The sequence below is a fragment of the Sus scrofa genome, chromosome 9 (assembly GCF_054392235.1).
Source record: "Sus scrofa isolate SSC_HxYL_T2T_F1_AM1 chromosome 9, Sscrofa_HxYL_maternal_Yorkshire_Landrace_v2.0, whole genome shotgun sequence".
NCBI lineage: Eukaryota > Metazoa > Chordata > Mammalia > Artiodactyla > Suidae > Sus > Sus scrofa.
Window position 1 is genome coordinate 90,350,394 of NC_139391.1, and position 16,945 is coordinate 90,367,338.

General features: G+C 36.7%; 1 protein-coding gene across 6 annotated transcripts in view; it reads right to left on the bottom strand.

The window, feature by feature from the left end:
* CRPPA (CDP-L-ribitol pyrophosphorylase A) overlaps positions 1 to 16,945 on the bottom strand; it is a 294,345-nt gene that overhangs the window by 261,707 nt on the left and 15,693 nt on the right. The window lies entirely within an intron of this gene.

Consider the following 16,945-nt stretch of genomic DNA (forward strand, 5'->3'; position numbering starts at 1 on the left):
AGAAGGGTTTCATTGTAATACAGTCTTGAAAGTAATTAGCAGACAGCTGCCTCAGTGAAAACAGCCTAAAATAAAATTCCTAGGGTAGGCAGTTAACCCAGATGTCTTATATTGACTGTAACATGTCCCATCTTCCATGTTATTGCTACATGGAGATTGTAGCACATAACATTAATGACTAAAAACAAATGTGGTCTCAAGGAGACCAACATCTGAGTAAGATAGTCCACAAACTAGTTTACAAAAGCCGAGAGACTGGCTGAAAATCAAAGCTCCTGTGTGAGCCAAGTAGACAGTGTACAAATTGTGTCACCATTTCCAATGACTCGAGCAGAAATCCAAAGCCTAGGCATAAAAGCAAAAGTGAAAAGCAACTGGGGTGACAAGGAGGGAGTCATATCCAAGTAGGTGAAAGTCAGGTAAAGAGCAAGCCTAGCGCCTATCAGAGGAGGTAGAGGACAGGAAAGGAGCACATATGCACACACGTACACCGTGCTTAAGGAAAAAATACATTTCTTTTGCAACTACTTATAGTTAATTCTGTGCCAGACCATGACATAAAAATTTTAAAGAACATGAGACATACATAATGTCAGCATGAGGAACTGTGCAGACTCTTCCCACTACAACAACTGTAACCAGAGAAAAACATTTTTAAAAGTCAACCATTTAAAACTTTGAAAACTGTCCTAAGGGCATTCAGCACATTAATGCTTAAGAGTATCTTCTAGATCTTGGAACGAATAGTCTGTGGTTCTGGAAGCAAGATCTGTTCCTTCCTTCATTCCACAACACCCAGTTCAATGTGACTAAAATTTTATTCAGAGCAAGTAAGGGCAAAAAATTGAGGCTCCCTCTCCCCAGATCCTAGTGGGAGGGGCAGAGTGCCGACATTTCCCATCCCATGCAGCTCCATGTCACAAAAACTAAATTACAGGCAAATATGGCCAAGAGGCTGGAGACTCCTTTCTTCCACATAGCATCCCACCCATTGCATGGAAAACCTACCCCAGGCATGCTAGGCAGAAATACTGGGGCCCTGATCACCCTTGACCCAAGTCACACATAGGACAGAGGTTCTTTGCCAGGAGAAGCAAAAAAAAAAAAAAAAAATCAGTCTAATTTCTCCATGTAGCACTCTGCTCACCAAGCAGTGGTGTCACACAGAAGCATGCCCACGCACAGATCCAAAGTAGTGGCATGGTGATTTTTCAAAGGGAGAGAGGCTCTCAGAACAGAGAGCTACCAAACCCTCCCCAAGGAAACTTCCTTTATTGCAAGTCAGTGCGAGCAAGTTTAAGGATAAACACTACCTCCAAGAAATGGGTATCATCATGGTAAGCAATGAAGAGGAAGATGATAGCTACATGAGAACAGAAAGCTAAATCATAAGCAAGCAAGTTTACCAGAGACAACCAGGGCAATAGACAACTAACAAGAACAGAGCTTAAACCTAACAATCAAAGCAAACTTCACATACTGGCTTCACAAACTACCCCTGCCACCAGATCAGAATTTAATTGGATCAGACTTGTAGGGTACTTGATATAGTTGGTATCGTCCCCCCAAAAAGAGCCATTAGGAGGCAATGAATAGAGCTTATCAATTGGGTGTCAGAGGCAGACGGTGTAACAGTATAACAAAGATCAGGGAAACAGAGAAAGAGAAAACTTCTAAAACCACTGTCACTCCATGGTGACTATATAGATGTCTATAACTATATCTTCTGTGAATTGATTTCAGAGGCTTTGTGCTATAGAAGAAAAAGAGTGACTTTGCTGTTTTAGTAAGAAAGTAAGCTCAGGAAGGTCAGGGAAGAGAGAGAATCAGTATCTGGAACTGACAAAATATATTATTTACTATATGCATTTTTTCAACAGAAACAAACAAACAAACAAAAAAGGCTTGCATCCTAACAGGAAGGTGTGATCTCTACAAAGAATAAAGCAGGCAAAAGATTACATGTGAGAGGGCCCAGATGTCACAGTTAGCAGATAATTGTAATCCCTGATTTGAAGTCTTATGTTCTAAGAACAAAAGAATATCATGTGTAAAGAAGGAAAGTATGATGACAATTAGTATTATCAATATTAAGACATAGATATTCTTAAAAACTCAAAAGAAATTTTGCAGTTGAGAAATAACTAAAATGAAAGATTCCCTAGAGGGCTTCAATAATGAATCTAAACTGGAGAATGAGTTTAAAGTTAGATCAATAAATTATACAAAGAAAAATGAACAGTCAAAAAAAAAAAACGTAGGACATCACTGCACACATTTTAAAGTACGAGTATCAGAAGGAGAGGCAAGGCAAGAAAGGAGCAGAGTAGCTCCCATTGTGGTATAATGGGTTAAGGATGTAGTGTTACCATGCTGCAACTGCAGCACAGGCCTCAGCTATGCCTTCGACTTGATCCTTAGCCTGGATACTTTCATACGCTCCAAGTGCAGCCAAAAAAAAAAAAAAAAGATAGAAAAAGAAAAAATATTGAAAGAAATTACAGCTGAAAATTTCTCAAGGAAAAACGTTAATCTGAACACCCAAGGAGCTGAATAAATTCAAAGCAGAATACACCCAAAGAAATTTGTATCTAGACACATCTCAGAGAAAATGTCAAAGTAACAAAAAATCTTGAAAGCAGGCAGAGGAATGTTTTATCCCTAACAAGAGAACACCAGTAAGATTAACAATTAATTCCAATCAGAAACAATGGAAGCCACAAGATAAGTGAGTGATATAATGACAGCTAAAAATACAACTGTTAAAGTCCAGCAAAATGACCATTTCAAAAATCAAAGAAAAATATTCAGAACAAACACCATTCTTTGCTAGCCAATTCTTCCTACAAACACTAAAAATCTTCAAGCTGAAAAAAACAGCAACTCCAGACATTAATTCAAATTCACATGAAAAAACAGTAACTATTTTTAAAAACAGTATTAAATATATATTTTTCCTTTCTTAGGTTAAGAGGTTTAAAAAAATGTATAAAAAAAATATCGGTTAAGTGATCAACCTATAATACTGGAATTATATTTGACAAAGATGGCATCAAGAAAAAGATATGAGTAAAGCAGTATTAAGGAAGGAAATGATAGATGGTAACTTCAATCTATAGTTACAAATGAAAACTAAAAATAGCAATCAAGAAGGTTAATATGATAGATCTTACATATAGCTCATCTTTCTTCTCAGGTTCTATAAATGGTTTAAGGTAAAGTGATAGTAACAATGGATTGTTACATTTCTTACATGCATTTCTAACATACATGAACCCAACACTAATAGCACAAAAAGGGAGTAGAGGGAATAGAGCTATTTAAAAGTAACATTTTTATATCTCACTCAATTATAGCACAAATCTGAATTATGTTTTATGTATAATATAAGCCCTAGAGCAACCACTAAATTCAAGTGAAAAAATAATTTCAATGGAAAATAATCAATGCAAAAGAAAAAAGTAATGAGATCAACAAAAACAGAAAATAAACTAGCCAAGGTCAATCCTACTATATCAACATTAATTTTAAGTGGATTTAACAATCCAAAATCACACTGTCAAACTGGATTAAATACCCAACTATGTGTTGTTGACCAGAGACACAAATTTCAGACTCAAAGATCCAAATACATTGAATACAGAAGGGTGAAAAAATATGCCAACCGCAACTGTAAGAAAACTGGAGTATATGTTTTATTAGAAAAAGCCCCATGGGAGTTCCCGTCGTGGCGCAGTGGTTAACGAATCTGACTAGGAACCATGAGGTTGCAGGTTCGGTCCCCGCCCTTGCTCAGCGGGTTAATGATCCGGCGTTGCCATGAGCTGTGGTGTATAGGTTGCAGATGCGGCTCGGATCCCGCATTGCTGTGGCTCTGGCGTAGGCTGGAGACTACAGCTCTCGATTAAACACCTAACCTGGGAACATCCATATGCCGTGGGAGCGGCCCAAGAAATAGCAAAAAGAAAAAAAAAAAAAAAAAAGAAAAAGCCCCAAAGTTTTAGTAGAGATACAGCCCTTTTGTAATAAAGGTCAGTTCAACAAGAAATGAACTTTATGAACCTATTCATCTAACAGACCCTTAAAATACATGAAGCAAAAACTGGTAGGCTTTAATGGAGAAATAATCCAACAGGTGGTGACATCAACACTCACTTTCAATAATGAGTGGAACTAGGCAGATAACCATGTAAATAAGACTTGAAAAGCACTATAAACCCACTAAAACTACCATATCTATTGAATACTTCACCATCAAAAGACTAGTTCACCTCAAGTACATGGATAACTCTTCAGATCCAACCATACACTAGGCCATAAAACAATAAATTTTGAAGGATTAAAGTCATACCAAGCATGTTCTTTGATAGTAAATTAGCCAACAGTGTGGCAGCCACTACCTTATCATGACAGAGGTTCTTCAAAAAGTGAGAACTACAATATGATCCAGTGATTCTACTTGTGGTTATTCATCCGAAGCAAACAAAAACTCAAAAGGCACCCACCTCTCTGCTCATCTCAGCATTATTTACAATATCCAAGACATATAAACCTAAGTATCTACCATGAATGAAAGGATAAAGAAAACATAGAATATATAAAATGTAATAGTATTCAGCCATAAAAGGAATGTAATTCTGCTATGTCAAAGCCATGTGTAGATCTCAAGGGCATTATGCTATTATGTGATACGAGTCAGGAAAAAAATGCCTTATGATCTTACATGAAATCTAAAAAAATAAAAAATCTCAGAGTGAAAGGGTTGATGGGACCAGCAAAATGGATAAGGGAAATCAAAAAGAACAAGCTTCTAGTTATGAGTAAGTCGTAGGGATGTAATATACAGCATGGAGACTATAGCTAATAATACATTGCAATTTTTAAGTTGTAGAAAGAATAGATCTTAAGTCTCTTCACAAGAAAATCTGTATGTAGCTTAACAGATGTTAACATACTATGGCAATTTGTCAATGAATACAAATGATGAAACACGGTTGTACACTGATTCCAATACATTGTATATCGCAATGTTTTGTTTTTCATGTGTTTTTGGTTTTTTCCCTTTGGGGCCACCCCATGGCATATGGACTTCCCAGGCCAGGGATCCGATCTGAGCCACAGTTGTGATTCATGCTGCATCTGAGGCAATGCTGGATCCTTTAACCCACACTGCCAGGCCAGGAATTGAACCAGGCATCCTAGCACTGTAGAGACACTGCCGACCCTACTGCACCACAGCGGGAACTCCTCAAGAAATGTTTTAAAGAAACTACCAAAAAAAAAAAGTGTGGGGATTAAGAAGGTGGAAAGTTAACACTGCTATAATGAGGCAAAGAAAAAAATCACTATGGAAATAATACTTTCGGATGAGTAATATACACAATTGACAAGGACTTAAAAGACAACAAAGCTAAAACAGTCCTAACATATTGATTGTATGAAAAAGCATTGTCAAATCAAAAATCTGAGCTTCCACCTTAAGACACTGGAAAAAGAAAAAGACTGAAGCTAACACAAGCCTAAGGAATAAACATAAAAGTAGAAAACAGAATAGGGGAAAAGCAAAACCAAGCATTGGTTCTTTTGAAAAGACTGAACAATAATGGGGGGGGGGGGGACTGGAATTCATAGTAACATGAGGAGTAAAAGTGGCACATTTTTACTAACCTTTTAGAAATAATGAGTAAGAAAACTATGAGCAAGTATATTTTAACAAATTAGTCAATAGCTGAAATTACAATTATCTAGAAAGATACAACCCAAACTGACCCAAAGATGGAAAACAGGAATACGTATAACAATATTAGGAATATTTAAATGTTCCACAAAGAAAAGTCCAGGCCCAGATGACTTCATTGGTTAAGGACAATAAAACTTTTAAATACAAGTTCTACACAGTATTCTGAAAAATAGGAAGGAACATTCCCCAACTCATTCTATAAGACCAGTTATTACCAAAACCAGAGACATTACGAAAAACAAACTTCAGATCAATATTCCTGAGAAATACAAATGCAAAAATCTCCAAAATATTAGCAAGCCAGGATTCCCATTGTAGCTCAGCAGTTTACAAACCCAACTAGTATCCATGAGGGTGTGGGTTCTATCTCTGGCCTCACTCAGTTGTTTAAAGATCCAGCATTGCCGTGAGCAGTGGTATAAGTCATAGACCCAACTCGGATCTGGTGTTGCTGTGGCCATGACACAGGCCAGCAGCTCTAGCTCCGATTAGACTGCTAGCCTGGGAACTTTCATATGCCACTGTAACAGTCCCCAAAAGACAAAAAATTAACAAGCCAAATTTGGTAACATTTAGGTAGTAATGTGCATCATGACCAAGTACAATTTATTCCAAGCAAAATTACAACAGCAACAACAACAAAAATCCTGTGTAGCATGCCATAAGAAAGGAAAAACATATGAACATCAATAGGCTCAGAAAAAGTACCTGACAAAATCCAGCACTTTATGAAAAAAGCATGTAAAAAACAGAAGAGAACTTGCTCGATCTAATAAAGAGCATATGCACAAAAATTCACAGCTGACGTACCTAATAGTCAGACTATTTCCCTTCAACATCAAGAATAGAACAAGGATGTACATGTTGCTACCTTTAATAAATATACTGGAAGTTCCAGTCAGAGCAGTTATGTAATAAAATCTAATAAAGGCATCCAACAAAAGTCAAACAAGCTTCACTTTCAGATGTTATGATCTTACATATAGAAAATCCTAATGAATCCATTAAACTATTAGAATAAAAAAGTTCAGCAAGAATGCAGAGGACAATATATAAAAGTTAACTGTATTTCTATATATGATCTATGAACAAAAAGTTCATAGTATCTTCAAAAAGAATACTTAGAAGTATATTTAATAAAAGTGCAATATATTTAATTAGATATATTTAGTAAATGCAAATCATTCTAAGAACTGTAAAAAATTTCCTAGCTCCTATCTCTGGCATCCACTCCTTCTCAGGTAGGTTTTTACTGCAACAGTCTTTGGTCCTGCCTCAGTTTTTATTATTTTACTGAATTGTCGCCCTTAGAGTCCAGGTATTTTGTGACATCTTCCATCATTAAATCAGTCCTCCATTGATCACACATCTTCTAGCTAGCACTTTTTTAAAACAATTCTTTTAAAGAACTGTCCGTACTACTTCATCTTTAATTTATCTCTCCTCCCACGCTCTCTATAATCTACATTTATTAGGACTTTATTCTCATTCTTCCACAAAATATATTTACCAAGGTCACAATGACCCTCCAATATTGCTAAACCCAATGACTAGCTCTATCTTCTTGAGGACATTTGTTCACTTGGTTTTCAGAAACCATTATCACCAATCAAATCCTCTCATCTTCCCATACTTTAAATCCTATGTCCTTATATCCTCCTAAATGGAAATGAGTTCCAGATCTCTCATTTCCTTAGCTACATTCATATTCATTCCATATATGACTTCCTAAAGTCCTATAGCTTCAAACACTATAGGAGAACTTCCAAATCTATCCATCCAGTCTAGAATATTCCCTGTACTTCTGGACTTGTACATCCAAACACCTATTTAACACCTCCATTCAGATCAAAATACACATCTATAACATACTGATTTCAAAGTTTGGGCTTCACCCATGCCACACACACACCAAAATTGTTCTTCATAGACTTCTCGATCTACATAAATGTCTACTCTATTCTTTGTCATTCTTACCAAAAACCTTGAAGGTCATTGACTTTTCCCCCTCTTATTTCATATCCAACCCATCAGCAAAGTATCAGCTTCAATGTATCCCAAAAGTGTCCCATTTCATTGTTTCTACTGCAATAATCTGAATCCCAGGTACCCATGTTCACTTTCAAACCCCAAACAAATCAAAAGCCCTAAGACATTAGTAGCTTGGGCTACAATAAAAAATGCTTCTTCATCACAAAGTAGTATTTATAATCTTAAAAAGGAATTCTTAAAAGGGAGCTCATAAGTTACAAAACTTATAGCATGTTCTTAGTGAAGCATTAGTTTCCAGAATAAATAACACATCAGTATTTAAAAACTAGAAATAGGGGCAAAAGATTTACATGGACAAGTCAATGAGAACACTAAAGGCCATATAAATCAAGAAATACCCAACCTGTTAACAAGATACCAATTTAAAGCACAAAGTGAAAGTACTTTCCACTAACTAGATTAGAAAAAAAGTTCAGTCTGGAGTTCCTGTTGTGGGGCAGTGGTTAACAAATCTGACTAGGAACCATAAGTTTGTGGGTTCAATCCCTGGCCTTGCTCAGTGGGTTAAGGATCCAGCATTGCCTTGAGCTGTGGTGTAGATCACAGATGCAGCTCAGATCCCGCATTTCTGTGGCTGTGCTGTAGGCTCTTGGCTACAGCTCCCGTTGGACCCCTAACCTGGGAACCTCCATATGCCACGAGTGCAGCCCTAGAAAAGACCAAAAAAAAAAAAAAAAGTTAAGTCTAACAGTATCAAATGATGGTGAGAATATGGGGCAACAATATACTACTGTTGAGTATAAATGGATACAAATCTTGAAACTAATTTAGCCTCATCTGGTAAAGCTGGTAATATGCATACATCTTGATTCCAGAGAAATCCTTGCACAAGTGTACTAGAAGACATGAGTTCATGCTAGCAATTTTGCATTAGCAAAAACTAAAAAGAAATTTCTACCAACTGCAAACAGATAAATTGTAATATCAAAAGCAACGATCATGAATGCATTATAGCCACACAGGTTCTCGTGAATGTATTTCCTCAAAGATACTGTGCAAAAATATGCTGTCAAAATATATGCAGAATAGTTAATAACCACATGATCATATTAATTATACCTCAAAAAGTATAAAAAACAATCATAAAACCTAACAAATATGTTCTTTAGGAACCTGCTACAAAACTGAAAAAAAAAAAAAAAAAAAGGCAACAAAACAACAAAGTTAAAGGTAATGTTTATCCATCTGGGAAAAGTAAGTAAGATCAGGCCAAGTACACAGTTTCAGAGCGACTAGTAATGTTCTATTTATTGTACGAGGTGGCAGGTCTGGAAGTGTTCAAAGTTCTCTGCATATTTCCAGTATTTTTAAAAAGAGGATTTCTAAGATGTATATTTATTGACTCTCATTCTGATTATTGAAAACTAACGCAAGAGCAGAGATCATTCATAATGGCAATGTCACTGTAGTAGGATTGGTATACTGTAGAAACTTCTAGGTTCTTCTCTGTGGAAAAGATCAGTTGATACAGGGCATGAATGAACCTTTCCACAGAAAAGAAATCCATGGACTTGGAGAACAGACTTGTGGTTGCCAAGGGGGAGGAGGAGAGAGTGGGATGGACTGGGAATCTGGGGTTAATAGATGACAATTATTGCATTTGGAGTGAATAAGCAATAAGAACTTTCTGTATAGCACTGGGAATTTTATCTAGTCACTTGTGATGGAGCATGATGGAGAATAATGTGAAAAAAAGAATATATATACATATATGTGTGTGTAAGAGAGAGACCGGGTCACTTTGCTGTACAGTAGAAAATTGACAGAACATTGTAAACCAACTATAATGGAAAAAATCAAAATCATTTAAAAAAAAGAAAACATCAGTTGGAAAGTAGCATAACAAAGACAACTGATGTTCTTCTTCAGTCTCCAAAGTCTCCCTCAATAAAATACCCATGAAAATGGTCACAAATCAAAAGAACTCTTCTATCCACATACGGACAAAGTCAAGTACCTCTGAAGTCAAGTTATCAAAATACTTGTTTCCGTGGGAATCAGCCTAAGAAGCTCTGAATGGAAATTGAACAGCTCAGCACCACAGTGATGACTTGCCTCTCAGGCTAATCTATCAAATATTGCCACATTACAATGCATGGAAATCATCATAGATATAATCACAGAATATGGAATAATGAACCACACCCCTGTTTTCTTTTAAAAGCAAAATTGAACAATACTTTTCACCCACCCACACAGCAGGTACTAACATGCATTCCTCCTCAGGCATCTGCATTCAAGCTAATTTTGACAATGCACAACAGAAACCCCTTGACTATATAATTACGATTTCATTTAGCAGAGTAGTCTTTATTCAGCAACTGCTTCATGTTTACAGAATAACATCTTCAAAGCTAATCATTACCAATTATGAGATTTTGACTATCTCACATTTTTATAGCAGAATACTTCCAATCTCCTTTTATGAGGAAAGAATCTAGAATTTATTCAGCATACAAATACAGGTTTAGAAAAACCTGTTCAAATTATTGTTTCACTATAAAGCATCCCTAAACTTGAATTGCAGCAAATATGAGTAAGGAGCCTCCACTGTATACTAAAATTTAATTTCAGAGAATTAGAGAAATGCCATTTACCTGAAACCTAACATGATCAGAAATATGCTTAGATTACATAATAAACTTTAATGCCTTGATATATACCTTTCCAACTTCATTTTAAGGTAAATCACTGAATAGACATATGGGGCCATAAATTATACAGATATAGTTTCAGGTCATTGAGCAAAAGAGCTTTTCACACAGCACCTTCCCTAGCATCAGAAACTGATCAAATTTCACCTCATTCCATGGCAGTCTAGGACTAAGTAGTTCAGCATCCTCCCTGAACATTTAAATGTTAGCCAACATCTCCCAGTAAATCATTACAGCTCACTGCTTCCTCACAGAACCCCTTGCTTCTTTACATGTAGGACTTAAATTAATGACAAGGTTTTTTAGTAGATAAAGGATCCGTTGGCCCAGGAGAGCTTACTACCCGATCCCCACCAAAGACTAAACTCATCGTCAGTGGAGATCACCACGGTCATGGCCAGCCAGAGAAACAATACAAGTCATTATTAACCATGGTCAATTCTACCTTTTTTATGTCAAATTTCCAAATACAGAGTTAAATATCTTCTAAGTGATTTTTTTTCATCTCTATTTTAAAACAATCCAGAATACATTGTATATTGTTATAAAAGTAGGTAAAGTATATTCTTCTTGATGCACACATATTAACTTCAACAATTTCCAAAGTGTTTGTTATTAATCCTAAATCATGCAACACAGGTGTAAGAGATCACACATATACACCCCATGTCAACGTTTCTCATTATACAAATCTGTTTCTCTTCTTTGAATGAATGGGTAGTGTCAATAATTAACACTACCCATCCTACAGCACATGGGATAGCCCCCATAACAAAGAATTGTCTTATCTAAATTATCTATCATGCCAATGATGAGAAAAGCTGTGCCAACTTAATACTCAAGTAGAGCAAAAAGTCAATGTCTGGAGCTTGCTTTCACATGCAAATCACCTGTTTTACATACTGGAAAAATCAAATATCTGAGGGAAGTATAGAAGACCTTGTTTTATGAGGCAAAAATAAAGATATACCATGAACCCGTGTAGAAAAGGGTCCAGGCAGTCATAAGTCTTAGGTATATACTATTTCCATTTAAAAAAAATATGCACAGATACGGCAAGTAAAAAAAGCCAGTGCCTAAATCCCAATTTCAGAGAAAATTGAAAGCAGGAGCAGGGAGGGCAGGATCTGGGGAGAAGAGATAAGGCCTACCGCTAAGAAAAATAAAAATTAAAAGCACACAAAATAGATATATTTCATTTCCTCATGGCTCAAAGACTATACTGTCAGGCAGCTCCAGACAGTCCAGGTTCCTGAACATTTTAGTAACTTCTAATTCCCTCTGCATTTCCACTGGCTTCAATAGGCTTCATCATCTCAGCCTCCTCATTACTGTAGGTCTCAAACCATTTTCAGTTCCCTCAAACTCTTTTAGTCAACCTACCAAACCAGGGAGACCAACATCTTTGTAGAATTCAAGTCTTTTATTCCCTGCTGAAAAATCATCGGCTCTTTCCTAATATTCATGAAAGTCAAGGAAAGAGATCAGAGAGGATTAAGAAATTCAGACCTGCACATTATTCCAGAGACACTGAAAAATGCCAATTTTAGTGGTTCCATTCAGTTGGAAGTTCAACACAGAAGGTCTATAATTCAGAAGCAAGAAGCCTGAGAATGAGAGATTTGGGACCACATGTCAGAGGTAGTTATAATAGGTGCATGCAAATGTGCTGTACTCAGTGAAGTAATAGTCTTAAAAAGTTACTTATTATATAATTTAATGTATGCAGTATTCTGGAAAGAGACAAATTTAGGAACAGAACACATCACTGGTTGACAGGGTTGAGAAGGACAAGAGCCTAAATACCAAGGGGCCACAGGAGAAAATTCTCTCAAGTGTAAGCAGAGTTCTATGTTGGCAAGTACAAGAATCTCCACAGATATAAACATTCAGATGGTAAATTCCCCAAAATTGAGTTTTACTATACATAGTATATTTATATTCATCTATATAAGTAGATTTTAGAAGTATTAAATATTGAGGGCATGATTGAGATTGCTCAAAATTGCTTTGTTCAAAGTTAAAGAAACCTTATAGGATGGAAAAGGCATGTCAAGACAGGGTGGTCAAAAAAAAAAAAAAGGGGGGGGGGAATAAAGTCATAGAGGCAAAGGTGGGGGCGAGATCTCCAAGGAAGAGCCAGTTAACACTACCAAAGTTAAAACCTTGTGTACACCCTGATGTACTCTGTAACAACTCAATTCTAATGCCAACCATCTGGAATTAGCATAAAGCCACACAGTTCATGACCCAACTACCGTTACCTCAGATACCACACAGAAGTAGGGTCCCCCCAGACTACCAACGCTTCTGACCCAACAACCACAAATTCAAGAGGTATTCACAACCTCTATCCAAGGTCAGTAATTCACTAGAACTATTTATAGAACTCAGGTAAATGATTATGATTACTTACACCAAAAAATACCCATCAGACTAGCTAAATGAAGAGACACACAGGGTTAGATCTTAGAGAACACAGCTTATTTGTGGGGCCCTTTCTCTATGGCATCAGGGAGCAAGCACCATGTTCTCATCACACCACTGCTCACCAACCAAGTAGCTCCTCACTGAGCTTCAATGTTCAGAGTTTTTACTGGGATTTCATTTCCTAAGCATGATTAATTAATCATTGACTAGGGGAGTTCCCACTGTGGCTCAGTGGAAAAGAATCTGACCAGTATCCATGAGGATGTGGGTCTGATCCCTGACCCTGCTCAGTGAGTTAAGGATCTGATGTTGCCATGAGCTGTGGTGTAGGTTGCAGACCCAGCTTGATTTAGCATGGCTATAGCTGTGGCATAGGCCAGCAGCTCTAGCTCTGATTCTACCCCTAGCCTGGGAACCTCTATATGCCCTGGGTGCAGCCCTAAAAAATTTTTTTAAAAATTAATCACTGCCCATGTGACCTTCAGTCTCCAGCACCATTCCTCTCATCTTGGAGGTCCAACTGGTTCAAAGCCCTGTTGGTCTTTTTTGGTAACCAGTCCCTATCCTGAGTCATCTCCTCTCACTAGTCTAAACTCAAATGAAATCCCCAGGGCTCAGGAAAAACAAAGATGCTTCTTCTAGTTGAGAAATTCCAAGGACTTATTCTCCCCACAAAGATCCAAGGATAAAAGCCAAATTCCTTATTATACAGAAGACTCAAAATCCATTTAATTGGTAATTGGAAAGTTACAGGTGATTTTGAAAAGAATAGCAAGGACAAAGAGGTCAGACTGCTATGCGCTGAGGACTAAATTGTAGGAGAAAAAGCAGAAGCAATAAAAATGACTTTTTACTGTAAGAAGTTGTTTAGGGAGGAGAGGATACAATGTTATTAAAGATGAAAAACAGAGGGCTCAGCAAAGAAATATATGCAAGCAACTAAGTAAATGTCTTCCCTTAGGAGCAAATCTTTAAGAGATTGCTGTACTGATAGCACTGAATTAAAAATAAGACTATCACTGGAAGTTCTTAGACTGTATTTAATAGTTTATTACTCCTAAAAATGATTCTCCCCACATTTTTTTATTTTTCAATGTTCCAACCTGTTTTACTTTTTCCAACATAGCCTTTATAACCATGTCCTTATTACAACATCTCTTGACTTACAATTACACAGAAATATACAAATACTTCCTAATTGTAGAGGACTCCTATTTTTGGCAATTGGCAGACCACGTACCTTGGGAAATGTATTATAATTTTAAAATCATTAAGAATTTATAAACATCTTTTTTAAAGTATAACAGTTAAACTGCTCTTTAAAAAAATTAAGTGAGAACTATGTCTAGATACTTCTATCGCAACAGAACAAAAGCTGGGGGAAAAAATGTATACATGTAAGTGTAACTTGGTCCCCATGCTGTACAGTGGAAAAAAAATAAATTAAAAAAAAAATAAAAAATAAGGTATGACTCATGAAAATACCTTACAACTAACAGGATAGCCAGAAACCAAGGAAGTAAGATGGCAGAGATGCTTTAGGTTAACAAGAGGGTTCAGTTCTAATAAATGATAAAAAAAAAAGAGGAATTAGATCTTGTCACTGTTTGTGATTAGTTAGAACTATACTATAGTCCTCAAAGATCCTTAAGAAGCTATGTACTCTTTTAAAGAGCAGACTACAAGAAATGGCCCTCAGTGAGGGAAAACAATAAGGAAGATTGTCCCGGCTTGGGATCTGGTGGAGGCAGTAGCCTTCCCTGAGAAGTCCTAAAGATCGTCTACACTTTGTGTTTGTTTCAAGTGTGGTTTAAAACCACCATAGATCTACAAAAACTTAACTTTAAGAATTGACAAAGCTGGAGTTCCCATCGTGGCACAGTGGTTAACGAATCTGACTAGGAACCATGAGGTTGCAGGTTCGATCCCTGCCCTTGCTCAGTGGGTTAACGATCCGGCATTGCCATGAGCTGTGGTGTAGGTTGCAGACGCGGCTCGGATCCCGCGTTGCTGTGGCTCCGGCATAGGCTGGCAGCTACATCTCCGATTGGACCCCTAGCCTGGGAACCTCCATATGCCGCAGGAGCGGCCCAAAGAAATAGCAAAAAGACAAAAAAAAAAAAAAAAAAAAAGCATTGACAAAGCTGCTACAAGTTGGTAAAGCCCTTGGAATCCCTAGCAGAAGGAACACAAATCCATGTATCAGAAACATACCTTCAACTCATGCCCATAAGATTCATGTTGGTTGAATCCTGCCAAACTTAATGTATTCTCAAAGTACTGGGGAAAAAAATAGCTGTACACTTAAGGAAGGAAACAAATCATCATGAGCAAAAATGAACAGAATTAAAGAGTTGCAGAACTATTAGCTACACTGTATAAAACATGTTTAAATATTAAAAGACAAACTAGAAAAGCAAAATAGAAAAAGGAATCCAGTCACACTTCAAGAGAACTAAACAGAACTCCTGGAATGGTAATTATTATAATTCTAATAGTCCTTAAACAGGAGATTCGAGATAAGGAATGAATACAATAGACAAGTGAAATTACCTAGGAGGCAGCCCACAAGAATGAACAAACAGAAAACAAAGTTTATATGATAAACTTTATCCTGTCTTGATGTCTACAGATGCACAAGGAGAAGGGAGAGGAAAAAAATGTCTCTTGGTAAATGGGCAAGGTCAATAATCAATATGATAGTTGCTCAGAATTTTCTAGAATGGATTTTTAAAAATCGTAAGATTCATAAAGGAAAGTAAATCCAAAGCAAGGGAAAAAAAGATTCACATCCTGACATACCAGAGACACTGCACAGTACCTGAAAAGTACTTATATACCACCAGACAGAAAATGCAGATTGCTTTCAATGGATACAATCAGACTGGTTAGCAGACCTCTCAAAAAGGTGTATTAAAAGCAAGACAATGCCATAATGTATTCTCAAAGTACTGGGGGAAAAAATAGCTGTATACTTAAAATTTTATACCCTGACCAACTATCAAAAGTAAAAGTATTAAGCAATAAAAATAAAAAAATAAATTTAAAAAGTGAAAGAAATGATTAACTGCTGCTCTGCTTAAGTTATCTTGGCTCTATAGAACTTAAGAATGGAGCATATATGGGGGGGCAGGGAGAACTGGGGTCCTGGAAACAATTTTTCCCCTCTAGGGAGAAAACCTAATGTCAGCCTTAATTTGGGCCATCTTAGTCCCTTCAAGTAGTACAATACCATCAGTAATTTGGATTTTTTAATCAAAATGTAAAGTAACTTAAAATATTAGTTATCATAAGCCTCAGGAGCCTGTAAGAGTGTGTAATTTCTTCGGGAAATCATTTTTCTTCAAGGGACATTTGGGTATGGCTTGAAAATGATGAGCTAGGAAAACAGGACCATCAGTTAAAAGTCTATGAAACAAAATTTAGGAGTACAAAGGAGAGTGATTCTAAGGAAACCATGGCCAACAGCTGTGAAGGGGCAGTAAGCAAAATCTTCACTTTTTTGGGATAGAACTTGATTCAAATTAGTCTTCTGCAATTTGACCTGAAATTAAAAAGATGTCAATACTTTCCACCAATTCAAGAATTTCAACTACTGGACTAGTCTAAATCTCCATTAATTGCATTATTGTTTTTATGAGTATTTAGAATAGTATAGAATAACTGCCAGAAAGTTGTGCCTGGATTTCCTGAGGCTATTGAATCACTAGCCTAAACATTCGAAGGAAATTAGAATAACCAAAGTAAGTGTCCCCAGTTGAAAAGTATTATTTAGAGCACAACCTTCCTGATTAGCAGAAGCCAGCTTTTTATTGCCCTTAAGCTTTTTTATGACTCTCATAAATTACCAATAACTGATGTGGGGTGGTTGGGGAGCTTGGGGTTAACAGATACAAACTATTGCCTTTGGAATGGATTAGCAATGAGATCCTGCTGTGTAGCACTGGGAACTATGTCTAGTCACTTATGATGGAGCATGATAATGTGTGAAAATAGAATGTGCACATATATGTGTAATTGGGTCACTATGCTGTACTCTAGGGAAAAAAATGTATTGGGGAAATAACTA